The 22,430-nt window shown below is 42.2% G+C and overlaps 1 long non-coding RNA gene and 1 other non-coding gene across 5 annotated transcripts; one reads left to right on the top strand and one right to left on the bottom strand.

The window, feature by feature from the left end:
• Positions 1-3,956: 3,956 nt before the first annotated feature.
• Positions 3,957-22,372, bottom strand: LOC123795111 (uncharacterized). Of its 4 annotated transcripts, XR_015726386.1 has the most exons (6): positions 21,945-22,372; positions 19,466-19,567; positions 18,279-18,439; positions 14,570-14,748; positions 11,800-12,011; positions 3,957-10,553 (listed from the first exon to the last, which is right to left on the bottom strand). It is a non-coding gene; the product is annotated as an uncharacterized LOC123795111 (long non-coding RNA). The 4 variants fall into 4 exon arrangements; XR_006780335.2 differs by lacking the exon at positions 18,279-18,439 and having other exon boundaries at positions 10,859-12,011; XR_006780334.2 differs by lacking the exon at positions 18,279-18,439.
• Positions 10,306-10,388, top strand: TRNAQ-UUG (transfer RNA glutamine (anticodon UUG)). The gene has a single exon. It is a non-coding gene; the product is annotated as a tRNA-Gln (tRNA).
• Positions 22,373-22,430: the final 58 nt, after the last annotated feature.

Here is a 22,430-nt window from a genome sequence, read left to right as displayed (position 1 = left end):
TCATCCCAGACACATAGAATTGGTCAAGGTGATAGCTGGGTTATACGGTTGTTGGGGCATCTATCCGATTTCCCAGTTATTCAAGTAACCGTATGCCCATGGGGTCCTGTTATCCTCACAGAATGACAAGCAAGGAGATTGTCTATACATGAGCTATTGTGGCAATTTCTCTGAAGTTTACCTCAAGTTGTCTAGCTTAGGGAAACAACATTCAAAGACAATCGGAACAAAAATTTAGCATCCACAAACATGTGTTATTGAAACATAATTTTTCTCTCTCTATAATAACCCTCACTTCCAGAGAGAGCCAAATAAGACTAATTTGAAAAACAAGTCCAGTTTTAACAAACGGCGTAATTATTTACATAAGCTCAGCAAGAATGACTGGTCCCATAGATCTTTTAGAATCTGCTTTGCTGGAACTTCACAAGGAATCTCTAGGTTGAGCTTTTGGTAGCCTCTCCAGGCCAGAAGCCAAGCCAGTACTTGCTATCAGACCTGCCTGCAATACCCGTACATTCGGGCGGATTCCTCTCCACGAGGTCCCCAGTATATTCTGAGGTTCCTGCACCTGCCAGGAGGTGACATTCTTTACTCACTTGGTGAGGCTGCTGGGAACTCGGTAAGCAAGGTATCAGGCCAACATTTCCTTGCCCTGAAAATGGGATGTAGGAAGGGGAGTAGTAGAAAATAAATTTGGAAAGGCAGTTGGAGAGAAGGGCCTTGCATGATAAACCCTTAGATGTCACTGACCACTTAACGCTGGGGTTTTGAGTAGAAGAGGTAATATAGAAGTGGTTAAGCACCAAGTGCCCCACCTCGATCGGCCATTTAGTAGCTATGCTTTTTCAAGAGATGTAGTTTCTTTAAGCTTTTGTTTCCTTATCTACAGAACAGGGTTAATGATAGGACCTACGACAAAGGATTATTGTGAAGATTAAATAAAATGATGTATGATGAGCCTGGTTCCTGGCACATAGCAACTCTTCAGTAAATATTAGTGACTACCTGGTTAGAACCGTGCTTCAGGAATATTCATCTGGCAGCTGTGTGCATAAATGGTGTAAGCATATGGCTTTCCTTTTTAAAACAGAACCAGGGGCTTCCCAGGTCTGTGCCAAGAATATTTTAGAATCTCGAGGTGGAATTCCATGTCTCTAAAGTCGAGTTCACAAGAGTTAGACTCTCCGGAAGGAGTCATGATTGCATCACTGTTTTCTACATTTCATGTTCCGCCATCCTGTGCTATTTTTATTTTTATTTTTATTTTTAAAAGATTTTATTTATTTATGTGACAGAGAGACAGCCAGCGAGAGTGTGTGCTATTTTTAAGCACCAAAATGGAGGTGCCCTTGTTGGTGCAATACCATTATTTTGGACAGTGGGCAGCAGCTTCAGTTACCCTTCTCAGCTCTCTTCAAACCCTCCTTCCTTCTCCTGCCCCACCCCCTCCTCATCACGGTCACCACAAGCCCCCCCATCCCCTTTACCAGCAATTCCCCAGCTCTTCCCAGCTCCCCCATCCTCCACCACACTCTCACAGCAAAAATGCTGAGCAAGGACTAGGGAGGAGGAGGCTGTGGTGTAGGAGATCTCCCCACAGGGGATGGGGAAGAGTCAGACCCAGTTAGGGTCATCTCTCTTGGGCTAACAGGGGGGAAATCATTTTCAATCAGAGACAGTAGTCCTGAAAACTCCATGAGGAGCTAAACTGGGCGGGAAAGTCTTGAGACTCTTCCAGACCAGCTACATCAGAGATGATGGATGGATGTGGCAGGGAGTAGGGGAGCAGAGAAGTTGCAGAAAGCCACATTGCTGGGAGTGACCAGAAGGACATTTCGTAATGTGTTTACAATTTTTGTTTTAAAATGTGTGAAGTAATACTTGGTTTCATTAGTTTTTTAAAAACTTTGTGAATTCTGAACATATAAAAAGTAAAATACGGTATTTTAGTTTTGCGGGAAATTAAAACAGAAACATTAATAATACAATTTTGCCCTAGTATCATAACTACTCACTGACGGTGGAATCAAAGAAGTGTGAGAGACCACTGAGGACAGTTATAAAAATAAGGAATGCTGTCAGGACTATCAAACATTGTCCTGTACTGTAGATATTGTACTATAGATAAGATATTGTACTATAAGATATGATATCATAACTAGGGTCCAAATTGTTTCCTTCCTTCCCTTCCTCCCTTCCCTTCCATCCTTCCTTTCCTTCCTTCTCTTTTGTTCTTTCTTTCATCTTTCTTTCTCTCTTTTTCAGCTAGAGAGAGAGAGGGAGGGAGACTCTGTAGTTTTCCTTTGCCTTCCTTTGATATTAGCACCAAGCACCAAAGACTGGATTTTATTTCATCAAGTGTTCAGAATTCATAATGCACAAAAAAATTGGAGAAGCTAACTCATGCCTCCAAGCAAAAACCCTCTTCTATTGTTGCTTCTAATTTGCTTGACCAGAAAACCAGATGAATTAGTTAAGACTCTTTCAGTGCAGACACCCAACTCAACCAGGCTTAAGGAAAAAGTGATTTATTGCCTCCTGTAACTGAAAAGTCTGAGTTTTAGTCATGACTGGTCCCAGCGGCCTAATATAATTTATATAATAATAATAATATATAATAATAATAATAATAATAAAATATATAATTATATTAATTTAATTTATATTTGATGTATTATAATACATCAGAGCTGGGTTATTCCTCTGTCTCTGTCTCTCCATCTCCTTGCTCTGATTTCCTTTATGTTGGTTTCATTTTCCAGCTGGATTCTCCCCATGATATCCTACATCAGTCTGACCTTCCATCTTTTTTTTTAGTAACATTATCTTATAGGATATAGTTCATGTAAAAATAGACAATTTAATGAAGTAAAAGATAAGGGTTTACTAATGTTCAACCTTGATAGAAATCTACAATTTGTTTTTTTGGTTTTTTGTTTAGTTTTGTTTTTTGTTTTTGGCCTATGTATGAACCAAGTTATTACTAAAGATAATTCTCAGTGTGAAAGGAGTTTGGGGGGTCTGGACACTCATTCACAGCTGGTGAGGAACACATTTAGACAACCTTTCAGGAAACCAGTAACAGGATTTTGTTGGTTGTAATAGAAACTAAGCTTAAACTAGTTTAAGCAAAAAAAAAAGGGAATTTTTTTGGCTTAAGCATTGAGAAGTTCAAGGAATGGAAGTGGTTTTATGCAAAGCTGGATCCCGTAGTTCAAATGATTCGTTCTGTCTCTACCTCTGCCTCTGTCCCTTTCACTGCTTGCCTCTGTGTGCCTGTATTCTCAGGCAGGCTCTCTCTACATGGTGAAGAGATAGCTGCTGCAGACCCAAGTTCACATTGTCCTTACTGCTTACTGTCTGGGTCAAGGGGATAGAGTTCTCCTGCTGGCCAGGCCAGGTCACCACGTCAGCTCTGGAGCCTCGGAGCTGGATCGGCTGCATCTGAACCACATGTTCGGGGTAGGATGACTATAGAATGGGAAAGGATTCTCCAAGGGCAGGAGAGCTGGGAAGACAAATGTGTGTCCATACCAAGGACAACTTGGCAGTATGCACCCAAAGTCTTTAGAATATACACATTTCTGAGCTTAGCAACACCAATTCTGGGACTTAATCCTAAAGAAAGGCCCAGAAACAACTTTTACTCCTGCTGTGCCTGTGGTGATGGGTAGGAAGCATAGGAGGAGGCCAAAGTTCTGGGTAGGGCTCTCAATGGCCCAATTTGGGCCACATTCCCATTTCGGAATCAGTCACTACGTCCAAGGACTGGCCAGATCTTGGCCACATGCCCATTCTTGGACCTTGTGGATAATATCAGTCCTACCAAAACCACAAAACTGAAAGTTAGAGAGAACTAACTTTCCCCCAAAGCAAATCAGAGGTGTATTTGCCTAAAGAAGAAGGAATAGACAGTGAACGAGCAAAAACAACAGACATTCACTACATCAGATAACAAAGCCTTTATTTTTTTTTTAAAGATTTTATTTATTTATTCGACAGAGAGAGAGACAGCCAGCGAGAGAGGGAAACAAGCATGGGGAGTGGGGGAGGAAGAAGCAGGCTCATAGCAGAGGAGCCTGATGTGGGGCTCGATCCCAGAACGCCGGGATCACGCCCTGAGCCGAAGGCAGACGCTTAACCGCTGTGCCACCCAGGCGCCCCAACAAAGCCTTTAGAACTGCATCTAGAATCATGGCAAATTTGCTCTGAGGATCTAGGAACGTTTCCCAAAAATAAAGTCCATCAACTCTGGTATATAAACTTCGTGACGTATATTTGGTAGTTCCAAGTGGTTTTGCAGAGCTGAGGGCATAGAGATGTTCTTTTGCAGAATCATCTTCCTCTGTCAGCTCTTTAAGTGCAAGCATTTTTTAGGGTTTTATTCTCCGAAGAATTAAGTTGTCACATAAACGATCTCTGGAGAAGATGAGTTGTACCATAATCTGACAAGCTGTATTTCTCTCTTTCAGAATTGCACCAGCACATCATTAGGTTTCCAAGAGAACCTTGCAGGATACTTAAGCCACCTGGAGTACAGATAGAACAATTCCTAAGTGTGGAATTTAAGAACTAAAGGAATCTGGGATTGCTTTCCAGAATGCAGCTAATTTTCAAAAGGAAGAGTTAATTCGATAAATATCAACGGAATACTTTCATTACTGATGCTTCCACAGTATTCATATCCCCATTTTTCCATTGATAGTACTCACATTTTGCTTAAGGCAAGCCATTCATAGCCAAATGGTTTGGATATGATAAATTCCACCTCTGGCTTTTGAGGTAGGGTCTAATTGACTTATGGCAGTGCTCCTGGTCATGATAATTCAATCAAGGATGGAAATGCCCAATTCAAGCTAATTATCTCAATTCTTGGACAACTATTTGAATGCATAAGAACTTCTCCCCCCCCCCCCCTTTATTTGGACAGAAATCCACAAGCACATAACCTCAGGAACTATTGGCAGCCATCCTGCATCAGGAAGGGAGAGTTTGCCTGAGAATGAAGCCAGTCTCAAGAAAAACTAAAAGAGAAAAACCTGGTCACATTGTCTGAGTTGCTGGATCTGAGTTGTGCTGGTCACATTGAGTCGCTGGATCTTCCTAGCGCACCTATGCTCACGTTTAACCAGGAACTTCTCTGAGCCGCAGTGTCCAGAGATTTTACTGGGATTTCATTACGTAAGCATGATTGTTTGGATCGTTGGCTTAGCTCAATCTCCAGCTACGTTAGAGATGTTTCCTCAAGCTCTTCCTCCTTTTCGTCGCCTCTGCCTTTGTGTTAGTTCATTGTCTTACCACCCATTTAGTTCCCACTCTCAGTCCGTGCTACATTCCCACAGCTCAGGCCTCACTCGATCTGCCTCCCTGCTTTGATTAAGCCCCAGGGGACTGGCTTATTCTGGAACAGCAGGGATAGAATTTCTTTGAGCCTATTTAACCTGCAAACTCTAAAGATATTCTTGAAGATCCTCATTATCTGAAACAGTAGATAGTTAAGGAGATATTTGGGTTTTTTCTCATTACTCCTTGTAAAATCTCTTCTTGTGGTTCCTATCATTCATCCACTCACCTTTTCTCCCCTCCCAGTGCTATTATCTTCCAAACTCTTGGCCGTTTTCCTCATTTTGTAACAAGCACCTGGCTCACAGCCTTTCTCCCCACCTCAACTGCCATCCTCCTGGGCAATTCTAAGGTCCATATGGCTTCTCAGTTTCACATTCTCATTATCTCCAATCGAATGAATTTCTTCTCAACTCCACATCATCCATAATCCTCTTCTCTCTTCATGCTACAAGCGCTCCCTAGGCTCTCTTATCAATTCTTACAGCTTTATGCACAATCTGTGTGCTCATGACTCTGTTATTTTTCTAGCCCAGATCTCTCTTCTGAAATCCATACCTCTATCTCTATTCAACTGCCTTTTTGGCATATCCCTTTACATATCATTCGGGCATCTCACACTGACCCTCTCGAAACTTACCTATTGCTCCTTCGACTCTCCTCTAGCAAACCTGCTGCATTTCACCGAATGATCCCACCAGCCATTCAGTTGTGCAATCCACCTTCCCCATCCCCTCATTTACTCTATCACTAAGTCCCATTTTACCTCTAAGATATATCTTGACCTTATTTATTTCTCACCATCCCCATTATCAACCAGCCCAACCCATCATCACTTTTGCCTGGACTACCGCAATTATGGCCATCATTAATTCCTGCATCCTTTCAATCCATTCTTTACATAGCAAGCACCATGACTGTTTTGTTTTAAAGATTTATTTATTTGGGGGGGGAGGGGCAGAGGGAGAGAGAGTCTTGAGCAGATTCTGCGCTCAGCGCAGAGCCAGATGTGGGGCTCGATCTCAGGACTCTGAGATAACGACCTGTGCCGAAACCGAGTCAGCCGCTTAGCTGACTGCACCACCCAGGCGCCCTGCATCATGACTCTTTTGAATACAAATTTTATCTTGTCCTTCTCCTACTTGAAACCCTATAGAAGCTTCCTATTTCTCTTCGGATAATATTCAAGATCTTTGGCATGTTCAACAGGGCCTTGCATGATGTGGTTTCCACAATAGTTCTAGCTTGTTCTTCTGTCACAGTCCCTCATTCATTGGGCCAGTTATACTGGCCTTCTCTCTTCTTTGAAGATGCCAAGCTCCCTTTTGTCTCAGAGTATTCGTATACATAATTTCTTTTACTTTGAACATTCTCCGTGCCCTAATCCTACCCCCATATACCTCTTACTGTGTGGCAGGAGCTATGCCCTGAATAAGGGAACACCTCTCTTCCCTTAAGAAGTTCAGTTTAATAAGAGATATGCATATATGCAAAAAAATTCACCACTTTATAATAAACACAATAGAAGTATGGCCACAAGAAGAAATATTTCTTTATCTCTGAGAGTTAGGAGAGGGCACTCAAATAGAAGAACCAACATGTCTTAAAGACAGAGGCAAGGACATGAGGAGATGCAAGAAGTTTGGTACTACTGGAGAGTTATGGCAAGAAGGTGGCAGGAGGCACCTTGGGTGCTGTATTAAGGGGCCTGACGTTTATCCAAAATGCAAAGAGGGTGTCCCTTAGAAAGAGTTTATGGAGAGGCATGAATAGTGCTATCAAATTGGTAGTTTGAGAAAAAGACCTGGATAAAAGAAGGTGCAAAATGTCAAGTAGGAGGATAGTATTAAGTCTCAGCAGCTGAATAAAGGCAAAGGTAGTGGGAATAGAGAGAAGGGAGGTTGAAGATGTATTTAAGAGGTAGAATTGATAGGACTTGGTGACTGAGCAAAACAGGTAATTTCCTTGTCCTTATGGAGCTTGCATTCTTGAATGGGAGGCAGATAATACGTCCAATAAACAAATGCATAGATGATATAATCCCTTGTAGTATTACAGGCTGTGAAAGAAAATAGAGCAGAGTAAAATCACAGCAAATGAAGGAGTTACAGATGGAGCAGTCCCTATGAGGAGGTGACATTTGAACAGAAAATAAATGAGCCATGTGAATATTTGAAAAAAGACTATTTCAAGTAGAAAGAATTACAGGTGCAAATGGCCAGAGATGGGATATGTTTGTCTTATGTTTGAAGAACAACAATAAGACTAGTATGGATAAAGCATAGAAAAAAGGAAGGGGAGAGTGGAAGGAGATAAAGTCAGAATATAGCAAGAGGTCAGATGATGAGTGCTTCATAGATAACAGAGAGAACTTTGGATTTTTTTTAAAGATTTATTTACTTATTTATGAGAGTAAGCACAAGTGAGTGGAGGAACAGAGCAAGAAGCAGACTCCCCAACTTACACTGTAAAAGGATTACTACCAATACACTATAGTGAGGGAAGTGTGGTAGCTGGGTAGCCACTTAGGAAGAGGGGATCTAGGTGAAAGATGATGGTGGTTTGGGCTAGAGTAGAAGTGATCAAGGTGGTGAGAACTGGTCAGAATTGGGATATGTTTTGAAGGTAGAGCTGATGTAATGTGTTGATGGGTTGAATGAGGGTAGAGAGGAGTCAACAATGATTTCAACAATTCTGGCTTGAGCAACAGGCTGAATCATAGAGCCATTTACTGAGATGGAGAAGATTGAAAGGAATTAGGTTTGATAAATGCGAGAATTGTTTTAGATATGTTTAGTTTGGAATATTGTTAGATGTTCAAGTAGAGTAACTAGTAAAGATAGGAGCTTGGAATTGAGGGGAGAGGTTGAGCCTGTAGATATAATTTTTGGCATCATTAGCATATAGATGACATTTAAGATGATAGAATTGGTTAAGATTTTCTAAGACGAATGTAAGCAAAAATTGAGTAGAAGTCCAAAGATGGAACTAGAATACTCCAATACTTAAAGGCTGAGAAGAGAAAGCCAATCCAACAAAGAAACTAAGGAGTAGCTAGTGGGATGAGAAGAAAATCTGTAGAGGCTGGAAGCCAGGTAAAGAGTTTTTCAATAAAGAGGAAATGATCAACCGGCCAAGCTGCTGTTGGATCAAGTAAGTGGAGAATTGGATTTGACAATATGAAGGTTATTGGTGACCTTGGTAAGAGAAGTCTCAGAAGATTAATGGGGATAAAAGACTCATAAAAGGTTTTATATATCATAAAGCTTAAGATACAGTAGAAAGAAAGAAAGAGAGAAGTACCACCATATAAAGGGAACAAAGAAGTAGTGCAGTAGCTGGGTAGACATGCTGTCAAGGGAGAAGTTTTTTGTTGTTGTTGTTGTTGTTTAAGAAGGGAGGGAAGATTGGTGATGCAGGAGAGGGGAAAATAAGTGTGGAGGCAAAGTCCTTGAGTAGGTGAGTTCTCTAGACACTTGAATATTTAGGCCTAGAGCTCAAGAAAGAGGTGGAGACTGGAGATACAGATTTTGAAATGATTAACATATATGAAAGGGACAAATGTGGGAGTAAGTTGTTTGGAGAGAGTGAAAAACAGAAGCCAAAGACAGAACCCTGAGGTATAAAAAAAATCTAAGGGAACAAGGGGAGAAGATCCAATAAGGAATACTGAGAAGGAACATCCTCTATTTGCCAGCTATTTTATGCCCATAGCACATGGCACATTGTTTCATCTCTCATGCCTGGAAAGTCTTCCTTTCCTTGGATTCATACCCATCTCTCATAGTACTTTATGCAAATCTTTATTAGCACTTATTTCACTGCATTTACATTATATGTAGTCTTCTTCCATCAGCCTAAAGGTTGTCTCTGCCAAAAACTTTATTCATCTTTTTATCTGCAACTCTTAACATAATGCATAGTAAGTGCTAAATAAATGATGCGTGGAGCAGGGGGAAGTTAATCCACAAATAGAATGTGTAACTTATAAGCATTAGAAAGTCTCAATATGCATTTTATGAACTTTCTAAAAAATATATACATGTTGGAAAGAATTCACCAGTGAAGCCATCTGGAGTTTTCTTTGTAGAAAGATTTAAATTATGAATTCAATTTCTTTAAAATATAAAATACAGAATTTTCTATTTATCATTGTTTTAGTAAGTTTTGTTTCTCAATAAAATTTTCCATTTCATCTAGATTGTCAAATTTATTGGTAAAAAGTTGCTTACAGTATCTTCGTATTTTTAATGTCTATGGGACCTGTACTAATGTCCCCCTTTTTATTGCTGATATTGGTAATGTGTTTTCTTGCACTCTTCCTTGATTGGTCTTGCTAGGAGTTATTAATCTTTTTTTCCTTTGAAGATCAGTAAATTTTGGCTTTGTTGACTCTTTGTTGATAATGAATATTGGCTTCTGTATATCGGCTTTCTATTTCATTGATTTCTGATTTTATCTTTATTTCCTTTCTTTTATTTATTCTAAATCCTAGGGGTAGTTCTCTAGCCAAAGTAGCGTATTAGTGGAATCCCAAGTCTCAAAGGAATGAGCCTGATTTATTAATCCATGATGCTCAGTCATTAGCTAAGAATGGGTTGTGAGAATAGCTTCAGTTGTGAACATATTGGTGGATTCAGGTCAGTAGTGTTTATTAACTATATTCTGCACAGAAGGGAATCCAGTAGCCCATTTTCAGAACCACCACAATTCAATTCCTTTGCTCCACACATCTATTTCTTCATTCAGGGGGCACCTTGGTGGCTCAGTCTGTTAAGTGGCTGACTTTTGATTTCAGCTCAGGTCATGATCTCAGGGTCCTAGGATAGAGCCCTATGTGGGCCTCTGTGCTCCGCATTTAGCGGGGAGTCTGCTTGAGGATTTCTCTCCCCCTCCCCCTGCCCCTCCCTTGCACTCTCTCTCTCAAATAAATCTTTTTTAAAAATCATTTCTTGGGGCGCCTGGGTGGCTCAGTTGGTTAAGCATCTGACTTTGGCTCAGGTCATGATACCAGGTCCTGGGATCGAGCCCCATGTCGGGCTCTCTGCTCAGCGGGGAGCCTGCTTCTCCCTCTCCCTCTGCCTGCTGCTCCCCCTGCTTGTGCTCTCTCTGTCAAATGGATAAATAAAATCTTTTTTAAAAAATCATTATTTCTTCATTTGGGTTTGGGGAGAAGCTCTTCCATGGTTCCCACGTGACCTCTCTTCCTGAAGGGAAACAGAAAAGGAAGGTTAGTGGGATGGACTACAGCAATTGATCTAGAGGCCATAACTGATAATTATCCTCTCCCTTTTCCACTATCCACTCTAAATTCTCTCACTCTCAGTTATCATCTTAGCAGGTCTTGGTGGCTTTTGTGGCGGCATAATCCAAAGCTTTATTCCTGGTCTGAGATTTTGGTAACCATTCCCGTCTCAGGTCAGGGATGCTGTGTATGTTCAGAGTGACAGTGGGGCAAAGGACTATCAGATGTCCAAAAAGACCATGTGAATTCTGTAAAAAGCAGTGCTACCTTTTCTTACTGATCAGGGTCAATTATTGTCATGATTGTTGACTCCTCTCTTTGCATACAGGTCTCAGGAATAATGAGTTCAAAGTGCAGCAGTCATAGCTTGTAGTTCAAAGGGACCCTTGTGTCCCTTAACAGAAGTGCAATCTCTTCAAGGACCAGTACCTCCAGACCTATAGATCCCAGATTTGTGGGTAGGGGAAACACAAAATCCTCTAGTGGGTCATTGGTAGTGAAAGTAAATGGGGCTATTCCTGTATCCATTCTTTGGCTAGTGGGCCCATGTCCTTTTCCCACTGGGGTCATAAAGACTTTTGATTTAATGTGTATGACACATCCTGAATAATAGCACCCAGTTTTTTCAGAGTATTTCCCTTGAGTGGCATTTCACCTGTGCCTTTAGAAAGTCATTCTAGCACTCTATGAGGTCAGCTTTTTCTGGATGGTATGGTAGGACCAGTGGATCCCATGGACATGGGTCCCCTGATAATGAGCGTTGGTGAAGCAGGGGCCCTGGTTGGATGCTATGTTACATAGGATTCTATGTCTGTAGATAAGGCATTCCATAAGCCCCAATATAGTAATGTTGGCTGAGTATCTGTGGGTGGAGAGGAAAACCCATACCCAGAATAGCTATCTATCTCTGTAAGAATGAACCAGTGGCTCCTCCAAGATGGAAGGGACCCAATGTAGTCAACCTGTCACCAACTAGCCAGTTGGTCTCCTTGAGTAATGGTGCCATATTAGGGGTTCAGTATTGGTCTCTGTTGCTGACAGGTTAGACATTAAGTTATCAATAGCTGTATCAGCCTTGGAAATTTGGAGTCCATGCTTTTGGGACCTGTACATAGTCTCTGTCCCTGCCACTCTGTGCCTATATTAGTTTCTTAGGGCTGCCTTAACCAAGTACCACACATTTGGTGATTTAAACAACAGATACTTACTTACAGTTCTGGAAGCTAGAAGTCTGAGCTGAAGGTGTCAGCAGGCTTGGTTCCTTTTGAGGGCTGTGAAAGAAAACCTGTCCCATGCTCTCCCCTCGCTTCTGGTGGTTTGCTGGCAATCTCTGGCATTCTTTGGCTTCTGCCACATCACTCTGATCTCTATTTTTATCTTCAAATGGCATTCTATGTTATCTCTGTATTCACATGGCTGTCTGTTTATGAGAACAGACTTGAATTAGGGGACCACCCTATTCCAGTATGATGTCATCTTAACTAATTAGATCTGCAACAACCCTATTTCCAAATAAAGTCACATTTTAAGGTATTGGGGGTTAGAACTTCAACATGAGAATTTGAGAGGGTATCCCCATAACAGTGCCTATAACTCAATCATGCCGGTTCCAAGGTGGCCAATGATTAAGGCTGGTAATGACAACTGGATAAGTCAGTTTGTCTATCTGATTGCTTACTGCCTCTTCTCTGGTGGATGCAAGATGCGATACAAGAATCTTAACACTTCATGCCCACTCCTGTATATTCATCCACATGACTCTATCCCAGATCTCCTTTCTTTGATCTTCTCAACTAGGTCCCTGCAGGTCTTCTACTAGGCTCCCTACCAGGCCACTGACAGCTGCCCAAGAATCTATATATATTCTTACTTCAGTCTGCTTCTCCTTATACACAAAGCAGATGATCAGGGATGATCCTTGTAACTCTACCAACCGGGAAGATTTTCCCTCTTTGCTGTTTTTCAAAGACTCTCAAGAATGTGACTATAATGCAGCCACTATCTAATTTTGGTTTGCACCCACCTACAAAGCTGCTCATCCCTAAACCAAACTTAGGCTTTATCCTTCTTCCTTCAGCTGGTCATGGTATTGGTGCAGCTGTGGTGGGTTACATGGGGATTCGGGCTACCTGATCGTGCAGCTTACAAGTGCCCCAATTGTGCTTGATCTCCATCCCATATGTACCATTTCCATCTTACAGCAGATGGTGCTGGGTCCATCTGAACCAAGAGAACCCAGTCCATAACAAGTGATTCTGGACACATGGTTATGTACTGTGCTTAAGTGTTCTGTCTCCACCGAGGCTCAGTATCTGGTTCTCACTAGTAGCTGGTTCTTAAAATGTGTATAATTCTCTGTTGCAGATGGCATGGCCTTGCTAGAGTCCTAGCGAGTGCACTGTGATTTTTCCACTAGGGCTTACCTTAAGCTCTTAGTCAGCTTGGGCTACCATAACAAAATACCGTAGACTGGGCAGCTGAAACAACACAAATTTATTTTCTCACAGTTCTGGAGGCCAGAGGTCTGAGATCAGGATGCCAGCATGATCAGGATCTGGTGAAAGCTCTTTTCCTGATTTGCAGACAGATATACCCTCTCACTGTGTCCTTACAGGGCAGACAGAGAGAGCTCTCTGTTGCCTCTTTATCATCACATTAGGGGTTAGGGCTTCAACATATGAACTGGGGGGGGAGGGGACATTCAGTCCATAATATCCCACCGATGGCCCCCTAAAATTCATGTCATTATTGCATGCAAAATACATTCATTCCATCCCCAAAGACCCAAAGCTCTTAATTCATTCCAGCATCAACTCAAGTCTCATCTGAGTATCATCTAAATCAGATAGCGTGAGACTGGAGGTATGATTCATCCTGAGGCAGCTATGAATCTGAAATCAGACAAGTTATGTGCTTTCAAAATACAATAGTGGGACAGGCACAGGACATTCTCATTCCAAAAGGGAGAAGAAGAAAGGGGTGATGGCCCCAAGCAAATTCAAAAATTAGCAAGGCAAAAATTCCATTAGATTTGAAGGCTTGAAAATAATCCTCCTCCCTGGTTCAATGCTCTGCCCTCCAGGTACAGCAGGTGGCAGCATCACCCCCAAGGTTCTGCTGGGTTGTCCCACTCCCAAGGCTGCTGAAACTGTGGCAGTGGCCCTGATGAGCTCTCGATCACTTTCAGGGTCATTTTCCCCTCTTCCTGCAGAATAGTGCATGTTCACAGCCGAACAGCTCTATCATTCTGTCCTGTCAAATTCAGTAAGTCCAACAACCTTCCTTCATTTGGCCCCATCTCATCCCCTTCAGTTCAAATTGGCTGTGTTTCTGCTAATACAATCCCATCAACTCTATCAAGAGATAATCTAGTTGTGCCATTGGTGTTCTCTTTAGAACATGCTTTCTCATTTTTTGCAATATGGATAGGCTGAGAATTTTCTAAATCCTCAAGTTCTGGTTCCTTTTTGCTTAACAATTCCTTCTTCAATTCATCTCTCTCCTTTTGCATTTTGCTATAAGCAATCAGGAGGAACTAAGCCCCTCCTTCAATACTTCACTTAGAAATCTCCTCAGCTAAATATTCAATTTCATCGCTCACAAATTCTACCTTCCGCAAAACACTAGAACATAGTTCAGCAAAGCTCTTTGCCACTTTATAACAAGTTTCACCTTTCCTCCAGTTTCCAGGAACATGTTCCTTATTTCTGTCTGCCATTTTCACCAGAACTGCCCTTAATGTCCATATTTTTAGCATGTACTTTAAAACTCTTCCAACTCCACCCATTATCCAGTTTCAAAGCTGCTGCCACATTTTTAGTTAATTGTTTCAGCTGCATTCCACTGCTGGTGTCAAGATCTGTATTAGCCAGGGATCTCCAGAGAAACAGAACCACTATAATTATATAGATGTAGGTATAAGTACAGATATAGATTATGTAGCTATAGCTATTGACTTATTATAAAGAATTGACTCACAGGATTATGGAGGCCGAGAGGTCCCGAGATCTGCAGTAATCAAGCTGGAGACCCGGGAGAGCTGATGCGTAGTTCCAGGAGGGCCTGAGAACCAGGAGGGCCAATAATGTAAGTTCCAGTCTGAAAGTTGGCAGGTTCAAGATCCAAGAAGAGCTGACGTTTCAGTCCAAGCCTGAAGGCTGGAAAAGACCAACATCCTAGTTATGCGATCGAGCAGGAGTTCCCTTTCACTCAGTCTTTTTGTCCTATTCACGTCTTCAAACTGATTGTACGAGGCCCACTTACATTAGGGATGGCAATCTGCTTTACTCTATTAATCCAATGTTTATCTGATCCAGAAACATACCCAAAAACATACCCAGAATACTGTTTGACCAAATACCTGGGTACCCCATGGCCCCATCAAGTTGACATAAAATTAACCACCATGAGCTCCAAACTGCTTCTTTTCTTACACTAATACCTCCAAGATTTTACTGAAATATAGGGCCAAAGGGGCAGAGATGCTTGTACTGTAGCCTGGACTTTACCTGGGCTGGGTCCCAAAGCTGGAAATCTTCAATGTCACCTGGCAAATGGGCTGGAGCTGTATTCCTAAGTGTGGTATGTGTTGCTCCAGAACATAGAGAGACATACCAAGCCCTGTGCATTCTTCTTTGTGGTAGGGGATGCAAGATGTAACAATTTGTTTGACTTTGGAAGGCTATACTGATACGCTTCTGACCAGCTGACCCTTAAAAACTTCACTAAAGTGGCAAGTCCTTGAATCTTGATAGCATTTTTCTTCTGTTTTCTGGAGCATGGGTCTTACCAATGTCTCCACCATACTAGCCACCCCTTGCTTGTGCCATCTGAGCAGCATACTATCATCGAGGCAGTGGGCCAAAGTGATATTCTGAGATGTTCAGGAGGTTCATTTTTCTTTGGGCTTTATTATGACAGAAGGCAGAGCTAACCAATCCTTGAGACAAAACTGTAAATGAATAGTTATCTGTCCCACATGTATGTGAATCATTTCTGATGCTCTCTCGTAATAGGAATGGAAAGTAATTCATTGAACAAATCACTGGCCACACATCATGTCCTGATGCCTTATTAATCTGCTCCAGCAGTAAGACCGTATCGAGCATAGCATGTGCAGCTGGGGCTGTTACTTGCTGAAGCCTATGGTAGTCTACAGTCATTCTCCGGAATCCACCTAGTTTCTGCAGGGGGCGGACAGGCTAATTAAAAGGACATATGATAGGGGCCATCCTTCATTCCCCCACATTCTTTAGGTTTTTAATGGTAACACTAATTTCCACCAGGCCCCCCCAATATGTGATTTTTTTTTTTTTTTGAAGATTTTATTTATTTGACAGAGATAGAGACAGCCAGCGAGCGAGGGAACACAAGCAGGGGGAGTGGGAGAAGAAGCAGGCTCATAGCGGAAGAGCCCGATGTGGGGCTCGATCCCATAACGCCGGGATCACGCCCTGAGCCGAAGGCAGACGCTTAACCGCTGTGCCACCCAGGCGCCCCAGTGCCACCCAGGCGCCCCCAATATGTGATATTTTTGTTTGTTTTTTAATTTACTAGGCTGGCCAGGGTGGAAGGTCATTTTCAGATGTTTCCGCTTGGCTTTCCCCACCGATAGCTCTCACTTCACACAGGTCAAGGATTTAACATTGGTATAACTGCAGCAGCTAAGCGTTATCAATTCCAATTACCTACTCGGGAACTGGAGAAATGACCACTGGGTGGGTCCACAATGGACCTCCCGTAAGCTAGACTTTCGTCAGAATTCCATTTATTACCTGGTGCCCATTTGCCTCCATTCTAACAAGAGGCCATGACAATGCTTTGGGTCTCAGGATATCGATGTCAACTCGGACCCTGAGTCCAATAGTTCTCAAATTTTCTGGTTACTCCTCCTCCCCACTGTGTAATCACTGAAGTAAATGGCCATAGGTATCTTTGGGAAAGGACCAGGGAATCATCACATTTATACTTGCTCCACTGAAGCAGGATCTGCCACCTCTTAGTCAATGAGTTTCAGATCTGAGAAGTGGCTCAGATCAGGACAGGGGATGACTTTTTGGGTGAAATCGCCCTCCGTATCCTGCTCCATTTTGGCCTTTTATTGGGTTATAGATGTTAACAGGCTTCCCATCTATTTCACCCCTTCAGATGGCAAGCTCTACGTCCATCTCCACAACTCCCTGTGGCTGCCACTCATCAGATGTTGTTGGTATTTATAATTGTGGCCTCCTGGCTTCTAGTGACCAAGTGCCACCATCTGGCTCTACTAGCTGGGGAAGGGGAATTTTATTCCCATAGTTATTACTGAGCCCTCACTCTGTGACTGCTGTTATTAGCTCAGGACTGTAGAGAACTTCTTGGTGTTGCTGCCCCTTACCAGAGGATTTCTGATGGCCTTCTGGCGTATCTTCTGGGCTCTGCTATGAAACGTAATCCTCTGACGGGTCTTCTGGCCTCACATATATCCATTCCAGCATGCCCATTTCCGACAGTCTTTTAATTCATTCTTCTACCATATATGCCTGGGCAACCCTAGCATTTCTACTTTGCTCAGCATTGGCCATTATTTTCTTTAGGTTTCTAAGAGCCCAACAGTGAGTTGTTTTATCCCCAAGAGTTGCTGCCAGGGTGTTAAATCCTGACTCAAGAAAGTGTTCCTAAGTCAATAAATTCTTGATTATCTAGTCTAATATTCCAGCCCCCATGATCAAGCAACCTCAAAACTCAATTGCAGGTACTCCCCTGACTTCTTTGTGAATGCTAGCTAATTCTTACAGCTCCTTTGTATATGATCTCTTTCCTCCTTTATCAGGTCAGAAATGTTTCCAGCTGGGTTATGCTAGGACTTGACTCTAGTTATTAGCATGGCAGCCAGGGGAGAAGGAATGGCTCTGCAGTGTCTTTCAGCACGGGAGAAGCACTAGTTCTTACTATGAAGCGGTAGACCATCTCTGCAAGCTTTGAAAGGTCATGAGGGTCTGAAGAGCTAACATCCTTACAGTTGTGCATCCAGATATCCCATCCCTTGTTTCAGGGTTTCAGGTTTCCTCAACCAGGGCCCTAACCTGCTTTGGCCATACATTTTAATGTCTCTGGGGCTCTGTGCCTCTAACTATCCTGTCCTGAGTCTGTGGCATAGTTGTTTCAGCTCTTCCACTGCAGGAGATAAAAGCCTCTTTGTAAGTTACTGAAGAGGTCCTCTCTCATACTTGGCCATTAACCAAGGGGGACCTTTGCTTTTTCCTTATCCCTCCTGAGTGTCAATACAACTTAGCAGTAACCAGCCAACTCCACTGTCCTTGTAGGCATTGCCCCCCCCCCCATATATTTCAAACACCTGAAATTGTATTCTTCTCTTTCTCCTCCATTGGGATGCTTTCCCAGGTCACTGCTGATGGAATCTTTAGCAGCTGGGTCATCACCTTGTGTTGGGACTACCCATGCCCCTATACTACTCACGATAATATCGTCTTTGCCCACCAGGTAGTGACTGAGTTGGTCCTGAAACCTCATTTTATTACCTACGTTTTGTTTCTGTTTTGGGTGGGTTTTTTTGGACCTCTCCTGGTACCACTTGTGTTAGTTTGGATCCTCTGAGCAGTTGCCAAGGTGGGATCTGGCATGTGTATTAGGGCCGCCATAACAAAGTATCATGGACTGAGTAGCTTAAACAACAGAAGTTTCTTACAGTTCTGGAGGCTAGAAATCCAAGATCAGAGGTGAACAGGCTTGGTTTCTTCTGAGGCCTCTCCCTTGGCTTGCAGACGGCCACCTTCTTGCTGTGTCCTCACATGGCCCTTCCTCTGCACCACACCCCCAGCGTCTCTCTGTGAGTCCAATTTCCTCTTCCTATAGGGACGCCAATCAGATTGGACTAGGGTTCACCCTAAGAGCTTCATTTTAACTTAACTGCCTCTTTAAAGGACCTATGTCCAAATACAGTCACAGTTATTGGGTGTTTAGGGCTTCAACATATGAATTTTGGGGAGAACACAATTCAGCCCATAACAACATGCAGAAGATTTCTTAAGGGAAATGTCTACGAAAGATAAAAGGGAGGGAGCAGGAGAAGGTGGGAAAGAGTAAACTGTGATACAGTTCTGACACCTCTGAAGGAGAGGGCAAAGAAAGCACCAAGCAGGCAGTGTCTCAGACTGCAGCACAGTTCTAAGAGCTTCAGCTAGGACGATGGGTGCGCCGCAAGCCAAAGCTGCCCATTAGAGGAGTCCCAAATATGCCAACAATGAAGCTGCATTAGTAGTCCTGCCATGCTCAGTCGTTGGCCAGGACTGGCCAATTACTATTTCTTAAGGGGCCTGCAAGAATCAAAGCTAGTTAAATCTCTCAATATCCTTGGTGAAAAATCTTTGCTTATTTTTAAATATTCTTACAAAATGACTTAAGTAAAAAAAAAAAAAAAGAGAAAAAAATCATGAAGTGAAGCAGCCAAATCTAAAATGTCTCTTTATGTAACTAACAAATTGTAGCTCCTAGAGATAAAAGAAGATAGATGGATTTGGGGAACGTGATATCTAGGAAGAGCAAAGGGACCTAGATTATAGATTGATCTGAAATCACTTACAAAATTTTCCACATAGGTATATTTTTGCCATTCACCCAGGAATGTCAAACGCAAAGTAATAACACAGAACATTTACTAACAAATCTGAGTATTTTCAATATTTGTTGGGCTACTAACTTTACCAAACTATTTCATTTACTTGCAATGAAATGACAAGGCTTCTAATCTATAGATACTTAATCGTAATATAGTTAAGACCTCTGTGTTTCATCTCTTAAAATGATTACAGCAGCTTTCAATTAGGGGGTCATTTTTCTTTCTTTGAAAAAATGTGCAAAAAAGTATCAAAATACCTGAGAGCTCTCATTCTCTGGGTGAATGCAGAACTTTCATTAATGTCCAAGTGATCTGTATTTCTCCGGGAAGAAACAGTCCTTCTCATCTCAGTATGTCACCTAAAAAAGTTGTGACCAACAAACTTTTGTCAGGTTAAAAAAAAAAAACCCAAACCAACCAACCAACTCCACAAAGGAAATAAAAGAAAAAGAAAAGAAATATTAGTGTTAAATTTTAAGAGTGGCAATTTGAAATACTAAATTTCCTACATATTCTAATTCTCCTTAACCTTAACCTCTATACAACTAGTATGTTTATAGCAATCAATCAATGATTATTTACTCAACAAACATTCTAGACCATCTATATGCGAGGTGCGAGGCTGCATAAGACACAGTACTGGTCCTCAAAGAACTCACATTTCAATTACTTTCCTTTTAAAAAAACGTATTTATTTTTATTGTAAAATACACAAAAAATTTACCATTTTTGCCATTTTTAAGTGTACAGTTCAGGGGCATCAAGCACATTCACACTGTTGCGCAACCATCATCACAACCCATCCCCAGAACTTTTTCATCATCCCGCACTGAAATTCTCTACCTATTAAACAGTAATTCCTCAGTCCCTTCCTCCCCTGCCCCAGGTAACCACCTCTACGAATTTGACTATATTCTAAGTACCTTATATAAGTACAATACAATATTTGTCCTTTCATGCCTGACTTATTTCACTCAGCATAATGTCTTCAATCTCCATCCTAGTTGTAGCATGTGTCAGAATTTCATTCCTCTTTAAGGCTAAAATAATATTGTTGTATGTATATAGTACATTTTGTTTATTCTCAATTACTTTAAAGAAGCTAATCTCTCATTTTATTTCTTTCAAAGAGATACCATGAGGCTTTTAAAATTACTTTTTTAAGCCAGTGCCTGTAGCCTCCCAGTAGCTCCCCAGATGCCAGTTCCCTGCATTTGCTGCCACCACTCAAAATACAAGGTGCTGTCTTACAGCTTTGGTTTTCGAAACAATTCTTGACCCTTCTGTATTTCTCTTTATAAGTCATCAGGACAGTTACACACACTTTCAGGCTGTCTTTTTTTAAAGTAATAAAATTTTCCAGTTTATGTATAGTCAGAAACATTTACAAATTAGGCAATTTCAGGTATGTAAAGAATTTAGTTTGGGGATCAGTTTTTACTGGTTTCTCCATTCGGGTAGTATCTCCAGTTCACCCGGGACTACTCTGCCACAGTTCATTTTACTCCAGGACCAATGTGCCTGGCTCCCCAATATGTTTTAGATGCTTTTCTTGGTTTCTAAATGTAGCTCATTCTCTCATGTTTTATTACATTCATTTCTTTTTTGTCTTCTGTGGCTCCTTTACGATTTTTCTCAGAGGGGAACTTGATTTCAACTTTTTAATGAAACATTTATTGAATTGATCATGGGCAAGAAACTATATACTAGGTGCTGGATTTTTAATGCCATCATGATTTATTTTCTTGGGAGAAAATAAGATTTCCCTTATTAACCACTATCAGCTACTGGCTCCTCTTCATTTATGATATATGGGGCACAAACACACTTACCCAGAGGAGATTCCACATTCAAGTGATTTTTGTGAGACATTCACTGCCTTACCTGGTATTAGTAGGGGCTGCAGAGCACCTTGCAGTCCTGAGTGTTCAGGTACTATTATCATGCTCAAGTACCTATATAGGCTTATATGTAATGCCTACGTAGGCATATAGTTACTATATATTAATTTCGAAATAACTTTAAAAGAACAGGCACAGTGAATTTAACTGGCATTTTTTCAAAAGGCCACATTAGTTGACCGCAAACCTAAAGGATACTGTTCTTTTCTCAGAAATGTAACAGATTCCTGAGGACTGCTACTTGGAACTTCTCCTAGGTTTTATTAGTGCCAAACATCTGATTGGCTAGGGACCACAAAACGATATTCCTGCTGAATTTATGAAGGTGGGAAATAAATAATGGGAAAAACAGATCTCAATACCCAAAAGGCATATTTCTACATTCCCCCCAACGACTGAAATGCCTTGGTACCACATTTACAAACCTAATCTAGGACCAAATACGAACTTTTCATGAGAGATACGGAGCCTGGAGAAGTTAAGACTTGACCAGTGGTATCATATCGACTGGAATGGAATCCTTGCATTTCCCTTTCAGTCATACACTGCACATCAAATGGCTTCTTACCATGGCTATCCTTCTTGAGCAAATAATTCATTTACAGCCTTTCTATGAAGCTGTGAAGTTGCTCTCCTACCTTTAGGGAAGGGAAGCAGGGAGCACCAAGCACAAAAAGGCGGCACCGTCAGCTAAACTCTTCATCAATAACGGAAAAAGCAGTGAGCCATCCGAATACCGGATCCAAGGCTCTGCGTTCACAGATCTAGAACCTGTATTGGGAAGGGCGGGGCGGAGGGGAAGGCAAGGAGCGGAAGGAAATGCTGGTAAAATTACCTTGACCAAGCGGCAACTTGAGAGACTTTTTCCCGCTGATTAAAAACCACCGACTTTTCTCAAACGAACCACGCGGTACGGTGGGCAGAAGCAAATGGACTCGCCCACAGCGCCCGCTTGCACCCGCGGCAGCGCACCCCATCACCGCCCACGGCTAGCCTGGAGCCCTCCACGCAGCGCCTTTTGAAGAAGACCGCGCCAGAGCCGGAAGAACCCGGAATCCCGCGAAAGGCTGGCGGAGAAAAATGGAACGAACGTACTCTGGCGCGGATTACTGGAGCCAGCAAGGAGCCTACCAAACCAGAGTTGACACAGCCCAAATCTCCGTACAAGGTCTCCCGATTGCCAATCTTAGGGCGGTTCACGGCTCCCCTAAAAGAAGAACTCCCACCACGCGCCTTCAGCTCCGAGCGCCCCTAGCAACCACCAGCGATATAAAGCGGAAGGACCGCCCTCGTCCCGCCCTCCCTGAAACCAACCCAGGCC

This window comes from Ursus americanus, chromosome 12, assembly GCF_024610735.1.
Source record: "Ursus americanus isolate L20-20 chromosome 12, mUrsAme1.1.p, whole genome shotgun sequence".
NCBI lineage: Eukaryota > Metazoa > Chordata > Mammalia > Carnivora > Ursidae > Ursus > Ursus americanus.
Note: the sequence above shows the minus strand (reverse complement) of the source record. Positions and strands in the feature narration are given on the sequence as shown.